Consider the following 16,648-nt stretch of genomic DNA (forward strand, 5'->3'; position numbering starts at 1 on the left):
CATGAAAGTAAATACAAAGGGTTCACATCTAGATGCAAACCATTCATAAATTCCAAAAATAGACAGGCCAGAGTTAAATTTGCTGAAAAACACCTCATGAAGCCAGCTCAGTTCTGGAAAAGTATTCTATGGACAGATGAGACCAAGATCAACCTGTACCAGAATGATGGGAAGAAAAAAGTTTGGAGAAGAAAGGGAACGGCACATGATCCAAGGCACACCACATCCTCTGTAAAACATGGTGGAGGCAACGTGATGGCATGGGCATGCATGGCTTTCAATGGCACTGGGTCACTTGTGTTTATTGATGACATAACAGCAGACAAGAGTAGCCGGATGAATTCTGAAGTGTACCGGGATATACTTTCAGCCCAGATTCAGCCAAATGCCGCAAAGTTGATCGGACGGCGCTTCATAGTACAGATGGACAATGACCCCAAGCATACAGCCAAAGCTACCCAGGAGTTCATGAGTGCAAAAAAGTGGAACATTCTGCAATGGCCAAGTCAATCACCAGATCTTAACCTAATTGAGCATGCATTTCACTTGCTCAAATCCAGACTTAAGATGGAAAGACCCACAAACAAGCAAGACCTGAAGGCTGCGGCTGTAAAGGCCTGGCAAAGCATTAAGAAGGAGGAAACCCAGCGTTTGGTGATGTCCATGGGTTCCAGACTTAAGGCAGTGATTGCCTCCAAAGGATTCGCAACAAAATATTGAAAATAAAAAATTTTTTTTGGGTTTGGTTTATTTGTCCAATTACTTTTGACCTCCTAAAATGTGGAGTGTTTGTAAAGAAATGTGTACAATTCCTACAATTTCTATCAGATATTTTTGTTCAAACCTTCAAATTAAACGTTACAATCTGCACTTGAATTCTGTTGTAGAGGTTTCATTTCAAATCCAATGTGGTGGCATGCAGAGCCCAACTCGCGAAAATTGTGTCACTGTCCAAATATTTCTGGACCTAACTGTATATACTAGTTTGTGAAAAACGCACACAAGTGCACCTGTACGCTGCCACCGACAGCCACACACGTGCGGTTTTTAAATGCAAGCACGGACGCAATAAGAACCTAACAGGTTTTTAGGAGCGACAATTACTGAGAAGTCTGACACTATCAGGACTGTTTTAGACTGTGTACACCAGCCCCAGATATGATGAAGGCTGGTATACGGTCACCACTAGGAATGGCTATATACTCTGCCTGCCTGCCTGCCTGTATACTGCTACAATAGTCCTGAGAAGGACTCTTCTGGTCACTAGCCTGTATTCCGACCTGGCTATACCCTGCCTGTATACAGCAACAATAGTCCTGAGAAGGACTTCTGGTCACACTGTTTGCAGCCCTGCTACGGAAATAGCTATAAAGGACCGCACACCTTTCCCTGAAGCAGCAACACTCTCCCTGCACTGACTGGATGGCTGTGTGCAGAGCACAGCGCGCCCACCGGTATAAAGGCTCGGTCACGCTGTGCAGGCCGGCCAATCACTGCAATTCCACAACTAACAGGGCTGTGGCATTGCAGTGGTCTGCCAGCCAATCCCTGCATGAGGGCTGGCTCTCAAAAGAGCGCCAACATGCAGGGATGAAGACCATGAGTACAGCACGAGTATCGCGAGATTACTCGGTCCCCGCCGAGTAGCCCAAGTACAGTGATACTCGTGCGAGTACCGAGTAGTGACAAGCATACTCGCTCAACACTAGTCCTAGTACAGATTTCTGTTGTTGCACTGCTGACTATAGCCCATTTAGAGAATATACCATTCATGACTGCTCTTTGTTTCCTATCTTTTAGCCAATTCCTTACCCATTTGCATATAGTTTCCCCTAGACCTTGCTTCTGGAGCTTCAGTAAAAAGGCTATTTAGCAACTAGTAGAATAATTTAGAAAATGTACCATTTACGACGACTCTTTGTTTTCTTCTTTTTAGCTAGTTTCTTACCCATCTGAATATACTGTAGTTTCCCCGATCCCTGGTTCTGGAGCTTCAGTCTAAGGTTTTCGCACTGATAAAAGGTTAAAATAAAGAAAAAACTTTATACTCAGTTTTTCTCACCTGCTCTTATGCGGCCTTCATTGTAACTCCCAACTCAATTTTGAACTTCAGTTCTTCCGGTCCGGACTGTCTCTGTGAGGTCAATCTGAGGTCTATGATTGGCCTCTTATAGTCACATATGTTGCCCCTCATAGTGACCGCATGAAACTAATCACAGGCCTCAAACTGATCTGATGTGCCAGAATGGAGTAAAAACAGAAGGCCAGAAATATTGAAGGTTTGGAGGAGCTGCGGCATTGTAAGAACAGGCAGAAATGTGAGCATAAAGGTTTTTTTTACAATTTAACAGTTTCGTTGCAGCAATTTATTTAGACGAAATTTAATCTGATGGCCAAATTTGAGTAAAGCAATCCAAATCAAATTTCAGGAGATCCGTTCATCTCTAACAGGGAGCTCTACCTGTCACCTCTCTACAGCTATTTGTGGTAGTATTTTCAGAATCCAGCTCTTCGACGTATCAGGAGGTGCATGGTCAGTAGAGCAATGCAGTACACATAAGGTAGCCTCTGGCAGACTTCTCATATTTGACAGCAAAATCCATCAGGTAGGAAGTTTGTTTTTTTTCCCTCCTTCCTTATATTCTACAAAGAATTGAATAGATGAATGGAGAAATGCCAAAAATATCTGAACAAGAGTGTGTTTTAGATTTAAATCATTCAGGGGCTCATGCTGCCAAAAAGAATAATGTTTCATTTTGTTTGCTTAAGAAAGCTTTTTTAGGTTGAAATGTAGACCGGTTTAATACTGCTAATGCACTATTCCCCTGCACATGGTTTGCAGGCAAAATACATGCTATCTGGCCAAATCATTTTATGCATCTTCATGTAATCAATAGCAGAAATGGGCAAGGCGTGACCTTCGCTGACTTTCCTTGCACCTAACATGTGTTGGGGAGATTGTGCTGCAAGGTTTCGACTCTTAGCATTTTAAGTATGGTAAACAGCAGGGCTGAAGAGTTGGTAAGTAGGGATGGATGATCAAATACCTCAAATATTCGGCTTCGCAAATATTTTCCGAATAGGTCGCCGCTATTCGAATATTCAATGCTCAATGTAAGTCTATGGAAAGCCCGAATAGTTCCGAATAGTTGTTATTCGGGTTTCTCATAGACTTACATTGCGCATTGAATATTCGCGGCTAGTCGAATAGTGGCAACCTATTCGGAAAATATTCGTGAAGCCGAATATTTGAGGTATTCGATCATCTCTATTGGTAAGCCAAACATCCCATTCGACTCCTCTATGTTTGCATTCTCTGACCCCATATTCTGACTCCCGCTCCAACGCCTTCAAAATTGGCTCCTATGTAATAATTAGTAATATCAAATACAGTGGAACCTTGGATTACGAGCATAATTTGTTCCGGGAGTGTGCTCTTAAAACCAAGTTACTCTTATATCAAAGCAAATTTTCCCATAGGAAATAATTGAAACGGAGAAAATTCGTTCCACAACCCAAATATATTTACTGTATTTATACAAACTTATTACAGTAATACAAAATAATGTCCTGTATTCATATAAAATTATCACAGTACACCAATACAAAACACTGTACAGTACAGTAAAAACATATAAAACAAATTAAAGTGCACTTTAGCTTACAATAGAATTTTTGTGTGCGAGAGGTACAGTACAAGCAATGTGCTACTGGTTAGCCATAAGAGAGTACAGTACTGTATCCACAAATGCAAATTGATAGACATGCTATATAGTATATATTGTACTGTACAATGGTATGCTGTATACAGTACATATGTACAGAAGGTGGGTCAGAGCGTGGTGAAAGGACGGAACAGGAACTGTGTGTTACAGTTCGGGGTTCTGTTGTGCCTCAAACCGGTCTAGTCCTGTTATTGATTCCCACATTGGGGTCGGTTAACTCTGTAGTGCCACCTGGCTGTCGCTTGAGGCATCAGGTGGATAGAGTTTTGTACCATCCTGAGCCTAAGTGCTCATGCAGCCACACTGAGCATGTGCGTGATGTCATTGATGGCAAGGCGGCCACTGATTGGTCATAAGTGACATCAGCGATGAAGTGGCAGCCGCTGATTGGTCATCAAGACTTCAGCAATGAAGTGGCAGCCCCTGTATGGCTGCAGCCGATGCCATTACCACATGCCATGTGCCATGGGCCAGGGTGGCGGCTATAAAAGGCCTGTAGCTCCGCCCATTGGGGGCGCGAGGGTCATTTTGTATGCTGACAGTGAAGGCTGCTTTCCCTGCTGTCAGGAGTGAGTGGGTTCCAGCGCCATTGTAAATCTGCAGTGCCTGTGGCAGACCCGTGTATATGTGCAGTGTGAATCTAAATTTAGGGCAGGCGCCGGTACCAGGTACTCATATCTGGGTACAAACTGTGTCTCGGCAGGGTGAGGGATTAGGGTCCTTCTGGACAAAGGTGCCCCCCCTGTCTCCAGTGGCAGACTTGTGTGTATGTATGTGCCAGCTTTGGGTACCCAGTGACGCTAACTGGGTGACCTTCACGGTCTGACGTGCTCCTGTACACACGTGACTGGCTCAGTGTTTACGTTCCAGGTTGCCAGTGACGCTAACTGGGTAGACTTCATGGTCTGACGTGCCACCGTACGCATGTGACTGGCTCAGTGGTTACGTTCCACGTTGCCAGTGACGCTAACTGGGTAGCCTTCACGGTCAGACGTACCACCATGTGCATGTGACCGGCTCAGTGGTTACGTTCAAGGTTTCCCAGTAACGCTATCTGGGTTAACATTCGGTTTGTCATGTCTCTACACACGTGACAATTTTTAGTTGCATTTCCCTTGGTTTAGACGTGTCTTTACACACGTGACCACTGTGCGTGCACCTATGAGGTTCACAGGGACACGCTTAGTTTATTTTGTGGTTTCCCGAGTTGCTGTATTTCGTCCTTCTGTCCTTAGTGGCATTAACATTTCCTGGCGGACATGGGGCGACAATTGATATTATATTATTTTTTTATTCCAATCGTCCCCTCCGTAACACTGTGCACGGTGAGTATTTGTTCTTCTTACAAGTCATTGCTCTTAAACTAAGTTACAATTTTTTAGAAATCTTTGCTTGTCTTGCAAAACGCTCTCATACCAAGTTACTCTTAATCCAAGGTTCCACTGTTTCAGTTATTTGATAAATAAGGACCTTTTATTGATATACCGTATGTTTATGATTAAAATTTCCTAAATTCCTAAATTGTTTTGTAAATATTTACGCAATAAACAATTGTTTTATACAAATGTTAATATATAATTTTTCAACTTTTGTGTTATATTATTTTTTTTTTATTTTTCTGCTAGCGCTAGAAATTATACCTTTCTACTGACTCCATCCCCCCCCACTCAAAACTGACCTGGCCTTCATAAAAATCAAATGAATTGTTATTAATTTTCTATATTATCATATAATATCTGATATAAATAGCTGGGCAAAACATTGTGCATTTATTTTGCATTACGTATTAAGGATTTTTTTTGTGACCTGTTGTATATTTAATTTCATCATTTATTTTACTATATAATTTACTGAAAAATCGTAAAAATATTCCAAACAGAATGGGACTGAAAAAAAAAATTTACACCAAGTGTCCATAATGCAATTATTAGTATTAGATTGCAAAAATAATTCTCACTAGCAATGCTTGTGATAATCCAGGCGTGACTTATTTTGTTATTTTCTAGGGATTACAAAATTATGCATTTTTCTAACATACTTCATTACTTTATTTTGCTGCTTTCTTTCACACATATCTGCAGTGCTGTTTGAATGTGCAGTACATGCTCCTTTGGAAACTCCTTTTAACTGCTGCTCAGTAAGATCCATACATTATATTCAGAGGGCTAAAATTTTGCATGTCTGAGAATGGGATGTGGTGCAGAGGGGTTCAGAGAGGTAAAGTCCTGTAAACAAATTGCATATAGTGTAAGGATATTGCTGAGCAACAGTTAAAAGAAGCTTCTAAAGGAGAATGAACTGTGCTTTGCCTCAAGACTGAAGCATAGTATTTGGAAGAAAACGAAACAACAAAGTAAGGTAATGATTTGAAATGTCATAAAAAAATTAAAATCTTTGAGGATAATTTAATTTACCTATTTTTCATTTCACTTTTGTTATTGTGGCGTTGCCAGAGAAATAACTTTTTTTTTTTTGCTGACATAGTTATATGATGGCTTGTTGTTTTTGTGGTGAGTTATGTTTGTCAATGGCATCACAACTTTTCACAGGGATACACAAATAAAGTATTCACTTTGTTCTGTGGGTCATAACTTTGGCAATACCAGATGTCTATGTTTTTTTTACTTGTGTACAATTAAAACACTTTGAAAAAGATCATTTGTTTTTGGGTTGTGGCACTCCTGACCTGGTCAGGCACCACTGAGTACTGCACCCATGCTGGGACAGTGCTTCCAGGTAATTCCAAAGGCCGGAAAGGGGTGTGTACGCACAGACACATAGCAACCAGGTCTCCCACACTTTAGAGGTGACCCTTGGGCAGACCCAAGAGGGGGCTTGCCTCCACATCTCATATAGGGGTGTAGGGGAGGGGCTGGAAGCTACTGTAAGGTGGCAGTGGCTGTAAGGAAAGTAGGAGGAGCTAGTCAGTCTGAGAGCAGTTGGTGCAAAAAGAGGGTTGCTGGAGGAGAGACACGCGCTGACACGCTAGTCAGACCTTGCACATGTAGTAGCCATTAGCGGGGGAGAACGGTTACCAGCAAGTCTGTCAGATAGACGCTGAGGAAGTCAGCTGGTCGAGTACGGAGACTCCTGGTGACTTGGCATGCACGGGGAACAGGTCCCTAGAGTAGACATCCATTTATTGATTTGCTAAACCTGCCGGTGAGGGGAACCACAATGTTATTATCCGGAACCATGGAAGATCACCATAAATCATTGGCAAAAAGGTGACAAAAGCATTAGCAACTAATCTGGCTGCCATCCCCTTACTAACCATCAACACTAGAAGTAGCTGAGGGGTGAACTAACATCCTATGCACCACGAACCCAGCTGGAGAACTAGCTATCCTAAAGGAAGGAGAGATGAATAACTCTCTGCCTCAGAAATAGACCGCAAAGGTATAGCAAGCCCCCCACATTCAAAGACTGTGGTGATATAGGAAAACACAATACACAGATAGATAAGTTTAGCAAAGGTGAGGCCCCATTGACTAAATAGGAAAAGATAGGAAAGGGGCTGATGGTGGCCAGAGAAAAACCCTACAAAAATCCAAATATCTGATAGTACAAAAAGTTCTCAGATCACTAGATCTGAACTCCGTCCTATATCAGACGCTCTTGTCATACCACTGAACAGAAAGCAGGAACCATTACAAATTCAAGAAGCAACAAACACATGGATTTATAGGAGCAATACTCCAAACATAGCTGCAGGGAGCTTCCCAGCTAAGCAACTGAGAGGGAAGATTCCTGCATGCAAATAAACTGACAATAACCATAGAAAATGACAAATCCAGATATGAGCAAAAAGAACAAAACAACATAAGAAAGAACCAAGCATTTATCTGAGGTAGATGTGGTCTGGAGCAAGATGAGAAGGCTGGAAAACCAAGGAACAAATGACAATCGGCTCAGCCTGCTACCAGACCAAGGTTTAAATAGGCAGAGAGCTAGCAATGGAAATGCCCATTGCTCCAACACACCTGGTCTCTGTCCAAACCAGTCCTGGCCACAAGAGGGAGCCTCACAGCAGCAAAAGTATAACTGACATTCACAACAGTACAACCCCTTGAGGAGGGTTCACCGAACCCTCACCAACGCAAATGGGTCACTCAGGATTAGCATGATGGAAGGCGCGAACCAACCGGTCCGCATGAATGTCAGAAGCCACAACCCAAGAGTTATCCTCCTGCCCATAACCCTTCCATTTCACAAGGTACTGAAGCCTCCGCCTACAGCGACGGGAATCCAGAATTTTTTCAACCTCATACTCCAGATCCCCTTGTACCAAAACAGGGTCAGGAGGCGCTGCTGCAGAAACTGTTGGCTCCACATGTCTCTTCAACAAGGACTTATGGAAGACATTGTGAATCCTAACTGACACAGGCAGAGCCAAACGGAAAGATACAGGGTTGATAATCTCCGAAATCTTATAAGGTCCAATAAATCTGGGTTTAAATTTAGGAGATGGTACTCTCATAGAAATATTTTTAGAGGACAACCACACCATGTCCCCCATTGTAAACCGGGGACCAACAGTTCGACGTTGGTTGGCAAACTTTTGGGCAGTTTCTTGGGATTGAAACAATTTATCCACTAACTGCCCCCAAATCTGCTGTATTCTGTTTACTACAGAATCCACCCCCGGACAGTCAGATGTCTCAAGCTGCCCCGAGAGGAACCTGGGGTGATAGCCAAAATTGCAGAAAAATGGGGACACCAATGTGGTAGAGCTAGCCCTATTGTTAAGGGCAAATTCAGCCAAAGGCAAAAACGAAACCCAATCATCCTGATCCGCAGAAACAAAACACTGTAAATAGGTCTCCAGGGTCTGGTTAGCCCTTTTAGTCTGACCGTTGGTCTGAGGATGAAACGCCGAGGAGAAAGACAACTGAACACCCAATTTGGAACAAAACATCCTCCAAAATCTGGATACGAACTGCCCTCCTCTGTCAGAAACAATGTTATCGGGAATACCATGCAAATGAACAACATGTTGGAAAAACAAAGGCACCAACTCTGATGAAGACGGTAACTTAGACAGGGGAACCAAATGGACCATCTTGGTGAATCTATCACAGATCACCCAAATCACAGTCATTTTCTGAAAGAAGCTCTGAAATAAAATCCATAGAGATGTGCGTCCAAGGTCTCTTAGGTAACGGCAAAGGCAATAATAGCCCACTAGAACGTGAATAACAGGGCTTGGACCTAGAACAAACTCCACATGACTGCACAAAACTACGGACATCCCAGGACAGGGAAGGCCACCAAAAAGAGCGGCTGACAAGATCCTGAGTACCAAAAATGCCAAAATGACCCGCCAAAACAGAGCAATGAACCTCAGAGACAACTTGGTTTCTCCATTGATCCGGGACAAACAGTTTTACCTGCAGGACATCTCTCAGGTTTATCTTTCTGAAATCCCGCCAGTGCTAGCCGCAGATCAGGCGAAATGGCCAAGAGAACTACACCATCATTCAGGATAGTAGACGGCTCAGCAACCTCCAAAGAGTCAGCACAAAAACTCCTGGAAAGGGCATCGGCCTTAACATTCTTGGTGCCTGGCATAAAAGAGACCACAAAATTAAACCGGGTAAAAAACAAAGCCCACCTGGCCTGCCGAGGATTCAACCTCTTGGCAGATTCCAGATAATTAAGATTTTTGTGGTCCGTAAGCACCACAACTTGATGTCTAGCCCCTTCCAACCAATCTCCATTCTTCAAACGCCCACTTCATAGCCAATAATTCCCGGTTGCCCACATCATAATTCCGTTCAGAAGGAGCAAACTTCCGAGAGAAAAAGGCACAGGGCTTACGTTTACCCAAAATCGAGTCTCGTTGAGACAGAACAGCTCCTGCTCCGATCTCTGAGGCATCGATCTCAACTTGAAATGGGCGAGACAGATCAGGTTGCTGCAGGACTGGGGCAGAAGTGAAACGCCTTTTAAGCTCCTGGAAGGCCACAATTGCCTCTGGGGTGAAATTCTCAGCATCTCAGATTTGGTCAAATTTGTCAGAGGTTTGACAATGGCAGAAAAATTGGCTATAAATTTACGGTAAAAATTTGAAAACCGCAAAAACTGCTGCAGGGATTTTAGAGAAATCGGTTGCACCCAGTCGAAAATAGCCTGAACCTTAACCGGGTCCATTTCGATAGCGGAGGGAGACAAGATGAACCCCAAAAAGGAAATCCTTTGCACCCCAAAAAGGCACTTTGACCCCTTTTCAACATATTTATTAATTACCTTCTGGGGGCATGCGGAGTAGAATTTCAATATTTGCAGATGATACTAAACTCTTCAGGGTAATCAATACAGAGGAGGATAATTTTATATTACAGGGAGATTTATGTAAATTGGAGAATTGGGCTGAGAAGTGGCAATTGAAGTTTAATGTAGATAAATGTAAGGTCATGCACTTGGGTAGAGGAAATAACATTTATAATTATGTACTTAATTGTAGAACACTGAGTAAAACAGACACAGAAAAAGACTTGGGTGTATGGGTGGATGGTAAACTTAACTTTAGTGTACAGTATCAGGCAACTGCTGCCAGGGTTAATAAAATAATGGGATGTATTAAAAGAGGTATAAGTGTTCATGAAAAAAATATAGTTCTACCTCTGTACAAGTCACTAGTGCGACCGCACTTAGAATACTGTGTACAATTCTGTTCACTGATATATAAGAAGGACATAGCTGAACTGGAGAGGGTGCAGAGAAGAGCGACCAAGATTATTAGAGGAATGGGTGGGCTGCAATACCAAGACAGGTTATTAAACTTGGGGTTATTTAGTTTGGAAAAACGAAGGCTTAGGGGGGATCTAATCACAATGTATAAATATATGAGGGGACAGTACAGAGACCTTTCCAAAGATCTTTTTACACCTAGGCCTGCGACTGGAACACGGGGGCATCCGCTACGTCTTGAGGAAAGAAGGTTTAATCATAATCACAGACGAGGATTCTTTACTGTACGAGCAGTGAGACTATGGAACTCTCTGCCGCATGATGTTGTAATGAGTGATTCACTACTAACATTTAAGCAGAGCCTGGATGCCTTTCTTGAAAAATGTAATATTACCAGTTATGTATATTAGATTTTATGACAGGGTGTTGATCCAGGGAACTAGTCTGATTGCCGTATGTGGAGTCAGGAAGGATTTTTTTTCCCCATTGGAGCTTGTTTGCCACATTGTTTTTTTTTGGTTTTTTTTGCCTTCCTCTGGATCAACATGTTAGGCTATGGGTTGAACTAGATGGACTTAGAGTCTCCATTCAACCTTAAAAAACTATGATACTGTTGAGGAGAGTAATAAAATGAAATACTTAACCCCTTAGTGACGAAGCTAATTTTCACCTTAATGACCAGACCAAATTTTGCAATTCTGACCAGTGTCACTTTATGAGGTTATAACTCTAGAACGCTTCAACGGATCCCGGTGATTCTGAGATTGTTTTTTCGTCACATATTGGACTTCGTGTTAGTACCAAATTTAGGACAATATTTTTTGCGTTTATTTATGAAAAAAATTGAATATTGGCAAAAATTTTGAAAATTTTGCAATTTTCAACTTTTGAATTTTTATACCGTTAAACCAGAGATTTCTGTGACACAAAATAGTTAATAAATAACATTTCCCACTTATCTACTTTACATCAGACCAATTTTGGAAACAAAATTTTTTTTTGTTAGGAAGTTAGAGGGGTTCAAAGTTTATCAGCGATTTCTCATTTTTACATCAAAATTTACAAAACCATTTTTTTAGGGACCACATCACATTTGAAGTGACTTTGAGAGGCCTAGATGATAGAAAATACCCAAAAGTGACACCATTCTAAAAACTGCACCCCCCAAAGTACTCAAAACCACGTTCAAGAAGTTTATTAACCCTTCAGGTGCTTCACATGAACAAAAGCAATGTGGAATGAAAAAAAAGCAAAAATTAAATTTTACCTAAAAATGTTGCTCTAACCCAAATTTATTCACTTTTAGAAGAAATAACACAACAAAATGGACCCCAAAACTTGTTCCCCACTTTCTTATGAACGCGCCAATACCCCACATGTGATCAGAAACCTCTGTTTGGACAAATGGGAGGGCTCGGAACAGAAGGAGCAATATTTGAATTTTGGAAAGCAAATTTGGCTGAAATAGATTGCGGGCACCATGTTGCATTTACAGGTCCGCTAAGGTACCTAAACAGAAGAAATCCCTCACAAGTGACACCATTTTGGAAACTAGACCCCTCAAGGATTCTATCTAGGGGTATAGTGAGCATTTTAGATCCACAGGTACTTCACAGATTTTGTTAACGTTACGTTGTCATATTGAAAATTTTAATAATTTTCTCAAAAATGTTGCTTTAGCATCAATTTTCTCACTTTTTCAAGAGGTAATTCCAAAAATTTGACCTCAAGGTTTGTTAACCACTTTTTTATGAGCGCGGTGATACCTCACATGTGGTCTGAAACCTTTGTTTGGACAAATGGGAGGGCTTGGAACGAAAGGGGCAATATTTGAATTTTGGAAAGGAAATTTGGCTGAAAAAGATTGCGGGCACCATGTCACATTTGGAGGACCCCTAAGGTACCTAAACAGCAGAAACCCCGCACAAGTGACCCCATTTTGGAAACTAGGCCCCTCAAGGAATTTATCTAGATGTTTGGTGAGTACCCTGAACCCCCAGGTGCTTCACAGAATTTTATAACGTTGAGCCATGAAAAAAAAAAAAAAAAATGTTACCACAAAATTGTTATTTCAACCAGGTAGCTTTTTTTTTTACAAGAGTAAAAGGAAAATATTCAGCATAACATTTATTATGCAATTTCTCCTGAGTTTGGCGATACCTTATATGTGGTGGAAATAAACTGTTTGGGTGCACAGCAGGGCTCGGAAGGGAAGGAGTGCCATTTGACTGCAAAATTGGCTGGAATCAATAGCGGACGCCAGGTTGCATTTGGAGAGCCCCTGAGGTGCCTAAACAGTGGCTGTCCCCCACAAGTGACTCCATTCTGGAAACAAGACACCTCAAGGCTTTTATCTAGGTGTATAGTGAGCAGTTTGAATCCACGAATACTTCACAGATTTTGATAAGCTTAGGTTGCCATATTGAAAATTTTCATTTTTTTCACAAAAATGTTGCTTCAGCATCAAATTTCTCACTTTTTCAAGAGACAACAACAAACCGTGGACCCAACAGGTTGTTATCCAATGTCTTATGAGCACAGGGATACCCCACATGTGGCCAAAAACCTCTGTTTGGATAAATGGGAGGGCTTGGAATGGAAGGAGCACCATTTGAATTCTGGAAAAGTTGAGATAAATTGCGGGCACCATGTCACATTTGCAGGGCCCCTTGGGTACCTATACATTCGAAACCCCCCACAAGTGACTCCATTTTGGAAACTGGATTTTATTCAGGAGTATAGTAGCATTTTGAATCCACAGGTACTTCACAAAAATGTTGCTGTAGCAACAAATGTCTCACTTTTAGGCTATGTGGCCATGATCCAGCGACACGGCGTCTAGTACACAGTGTCAGCCTCCTGCAGAGATGTGAGTGTTGTCCACGGGAGAACGCAGCTGCCCATGCCCATGATTTGGGTTCAGGTCGCTGTGGAGCTCTATGCTACCTGCAGAGAACACTCATCTCCGCAGCATAAATTGACATGCGGAGGCTTGGGAAGCTGCGCCACAGGTCGGTTTATGCTGCTTAGAAGAGAAGTACATTGGGCATGAGATTTCTAAAAATCCTTCCACTGTGCTTCTACTGCACAATGCAGCGTTATGGACGCAGGGAAAACACTCTGCGCCCAAAATACTGCAAATCCCGATTGTGGGCGCACAGCCTAAAATGCTACAATGGATGAATGGATAGATGTCAAACAAATATAACGTCCCACCCCCTGCATATTCTAAGCTGGCGCCCTTTAGTGCCTTTCATGTGGCACTAAAGGGTGCCTAGCCTTGTATTTAGCCCCCCAAAAAATTAATTAAAATAAACGACGTGGGGTCCCCCCTATTTTTGATAGCCAGCTAGGGTAAAGCAGACAGCTGTAGCCTGCAAACCACAGCTGACAGCTTCACCTTGGCTGGTGATCAATTTGGAGGGCTCCCCAGGCGTTTTTTAAAAAAAAAAAAAAAACGTGGGGTCCCCCCAAATTAGATCACCAGCCAAGGTGAAGCAGACAGCTGGGGTCTGGTATTCTCAGGGTGGGAAGAGCCATGGTTATTGGACTCTTCCCAGCCTAAAAATAGCAGGCCGCAGCCGCCCCAGAAGTGGCGCATCCATTAGATGCGCCAATCCTGGCGCTTCGCTCCAGCTCATCCCGCGCCCTGGTGCGGTGGCAGACGGGGTAATATATGGGGTTGATACCAGCTGTAATGTCACCTGGCATCAAGCCCTGGGGTTAGTGATGTCACGGCATCTGAACAGATACCCGACATCACTAACCCAGTCAAGAAATAGAAAAAAATAAAGAAAAAAAAAAAATTTATTTGAAAAAAAACTCCCCGAAACATTCCTCTTTTACCAATTTATTGTAAATAAATAAATTTCGGTCGCTGTAATCCATTTTTGAGGTCCCACGCCGTCTCTGGATCTTCTAGAATATGGGGGGCACGTTCAGGGAACGTATCCCCCATTTTCTGGAAGAGCAAGCTCTCCATGAGCAGTGTGGGTGCAGTAATCTGAGAATACTGCACTCACACTGCCCCGGTCCAACCTAGGGCAGAGTGACCTGCAGTAACCTCATTCCAGAATATGAGGGGCACGCTCACAGAACGTACCCCCCATTTTCTGGAACAGCAGCCTCTCCATGTGAGGAGTGTGGCTGCAGATCACTGCACTCACCCTCCCCCGGTCCACAGTGGAGCCTGTGCATCAGCGACGTCAGCAGGATCCCTGCTTGCAGGGATCCAGCTGACAGCCGCTGTCTGCGCATGCGCCGCCAGCATTCAAGAGAAGGAGGCGGCGTGATCGCGGGGCCGGAGCACCAGCAGACAGGTAACGTATGACCGGGGGCTGGGGGGGGGGGGGTGACGGGGGGACCTGGGGACAACTTTCTGCCGCATGTGACGTGTCACATGCGGCAGAAAGAGTAGGATGAATGCGGCCGCCATTTTCCACGCTCCGGAGGGGGGAGGGGGGAGGCGGCTCTGGAGAACCGGAGGGGGCTCCGGGGACCAGAGATCTCCGGTGTACCGGAGGAGGGGTCAGGGGGAGGACATTTCCCTCCGATCTGAAATGTTTGATCATTTCAGATCGGAGGGAAATGAATACAGAGCCGGCGCCGGCGGCAGTTTTCAGCGCGCGTCGGCGCCATCTTGGATTTTCCGGAGGGGGGGTAGGGGTGGTGGGGGGACTCTCCGGTACCGGGGGCTTTGGGGGCACTAGAGGATTATATTTATTTCTCATCTGACATGTTTGATCACGTCAGATGAGAAATAAATCAATTTTACCGGCCATTTTTTTTTTTTTAATGTTGTCGCCGGTATACGGTGTATACCGGCGATCGCATTAACGGGGTCCAAAAAAAACACCCCGATTCATAATCTTGGGGGTCTCAGCTACCTCCGGTAGCTGAAACCCCCGAGATTTTTCGTCACTGGGGGGCGCTACAAGCTTTTTCCGGCCTGACGTCTCAAGACGTCGGAACAGAATAAGTACCCTGTTTTTCCGACGTCTTGAGACGTTAGGCCGTCGCTATGGGGTTAATTAACCTCTGGACATAGAGCATTGTGGGAAATATGTCGATTTGCCTTACATAATTCAGCTCTCAGATCATACACATGACACAGATATAAAGATGGCCGCCATTTCCTGTTATCCACACCTTGCTTGGAATGCAGGGAATGAAAGAAGATGCCATATAAGGGAAGACCCCTGGTCAAGCTAGAAGACATCACAGACCAAACCATCAGCATGGATGCACCAGATGACGTCCCTCCCATCATCATGGTTTCATCCACTGAAGTCAGACGCACCCATCAACAGCAACACGGATCTCCCCATTGGCTAGCTCATGAACTGTCCCACTAAATGGGCATATCTGAACTTGTGTACGCCCCTAGCCTATATCAAGAGGACGCATGTTCCTTCTCTGTCTGTTCAGTGCCATTTCTACTGTGACCAAGAAGAGATTTCATATCCAACTGTGTGGTGTGAATTCTTTTATGCATGCACTTGGCCCATATCAATTCGGCCAGGCAGTAGGCAACTAGTGATCTCTGGTTAAGAGTTCACCCTAACATTATTGGTGCCCAATGTGGGGCCAGTATAGGAGAAACTCTACAATCTTGAGGACCGGCGATTGGAATGGCAGGACGTGCTAAATACCCTGATCCAAGAGTCTGATCAGCTCTTTATACGAAAACATGGTAAGTCTGCTGATTTTTATAATCTGAAGTCTTACTTGTGTGTCTCAGGGTGTGTGGCACTGATTGCTTGACTGTGTCCGGTTTTTGCGATATCTGTGACGGCAGAAGAGTTTCTCTGCTGCTGGCCATATTTGATTGCGGAAGAACTGTCACATATTCAGTTGCCTGCTGCCTGTTGTGTGTATTTGTCTTGAGGGGAGATTGACTGGTAGTTAGAATAGCAAGTGAGTTTTTGAGCGGTGTTTGGAAACGTGGAGGATGCTCCATGTGGTACGGTTTTTGGTTGTTGCCTGTCATGTTTTGCGGTTCTGGTAGAGATTTAAATAGAGTTTTGGCTTCAGGCCTAGAGTGAATGACTCGGCAAGAGGCCTAGAGATAAAGAGCGCGGTTTTAATTGGCCAGGTTAGGCACGTGTTTTCCACGGACTCACGGAAGTTTGTGTTATAGAGGCTAGTTACAAGTCCTCCAAGAGATCCAGGTTAACGGAAGTCTGTGTTATAGAGGCTAGTTATAAGTCCTCCAAGAGAGGCGAATCGGC

Source organism: Anomaloglossus baeobatrachus, chromosome 3 (assembly GCF_048569485.1).
Source record: "Anomaloglossus baeobatrachus isolate aAnoBae1 chromosome 3, aAnoBae1.hap1, whole genome shotgun sequence".
Classification (NCBI taxonomy): Eukaryota; Metazoa; Chordata; class Amphibia; order Anura; family Aromobatidae; genus Anomaloglossus; species Anomaloglossus baeobatrachus.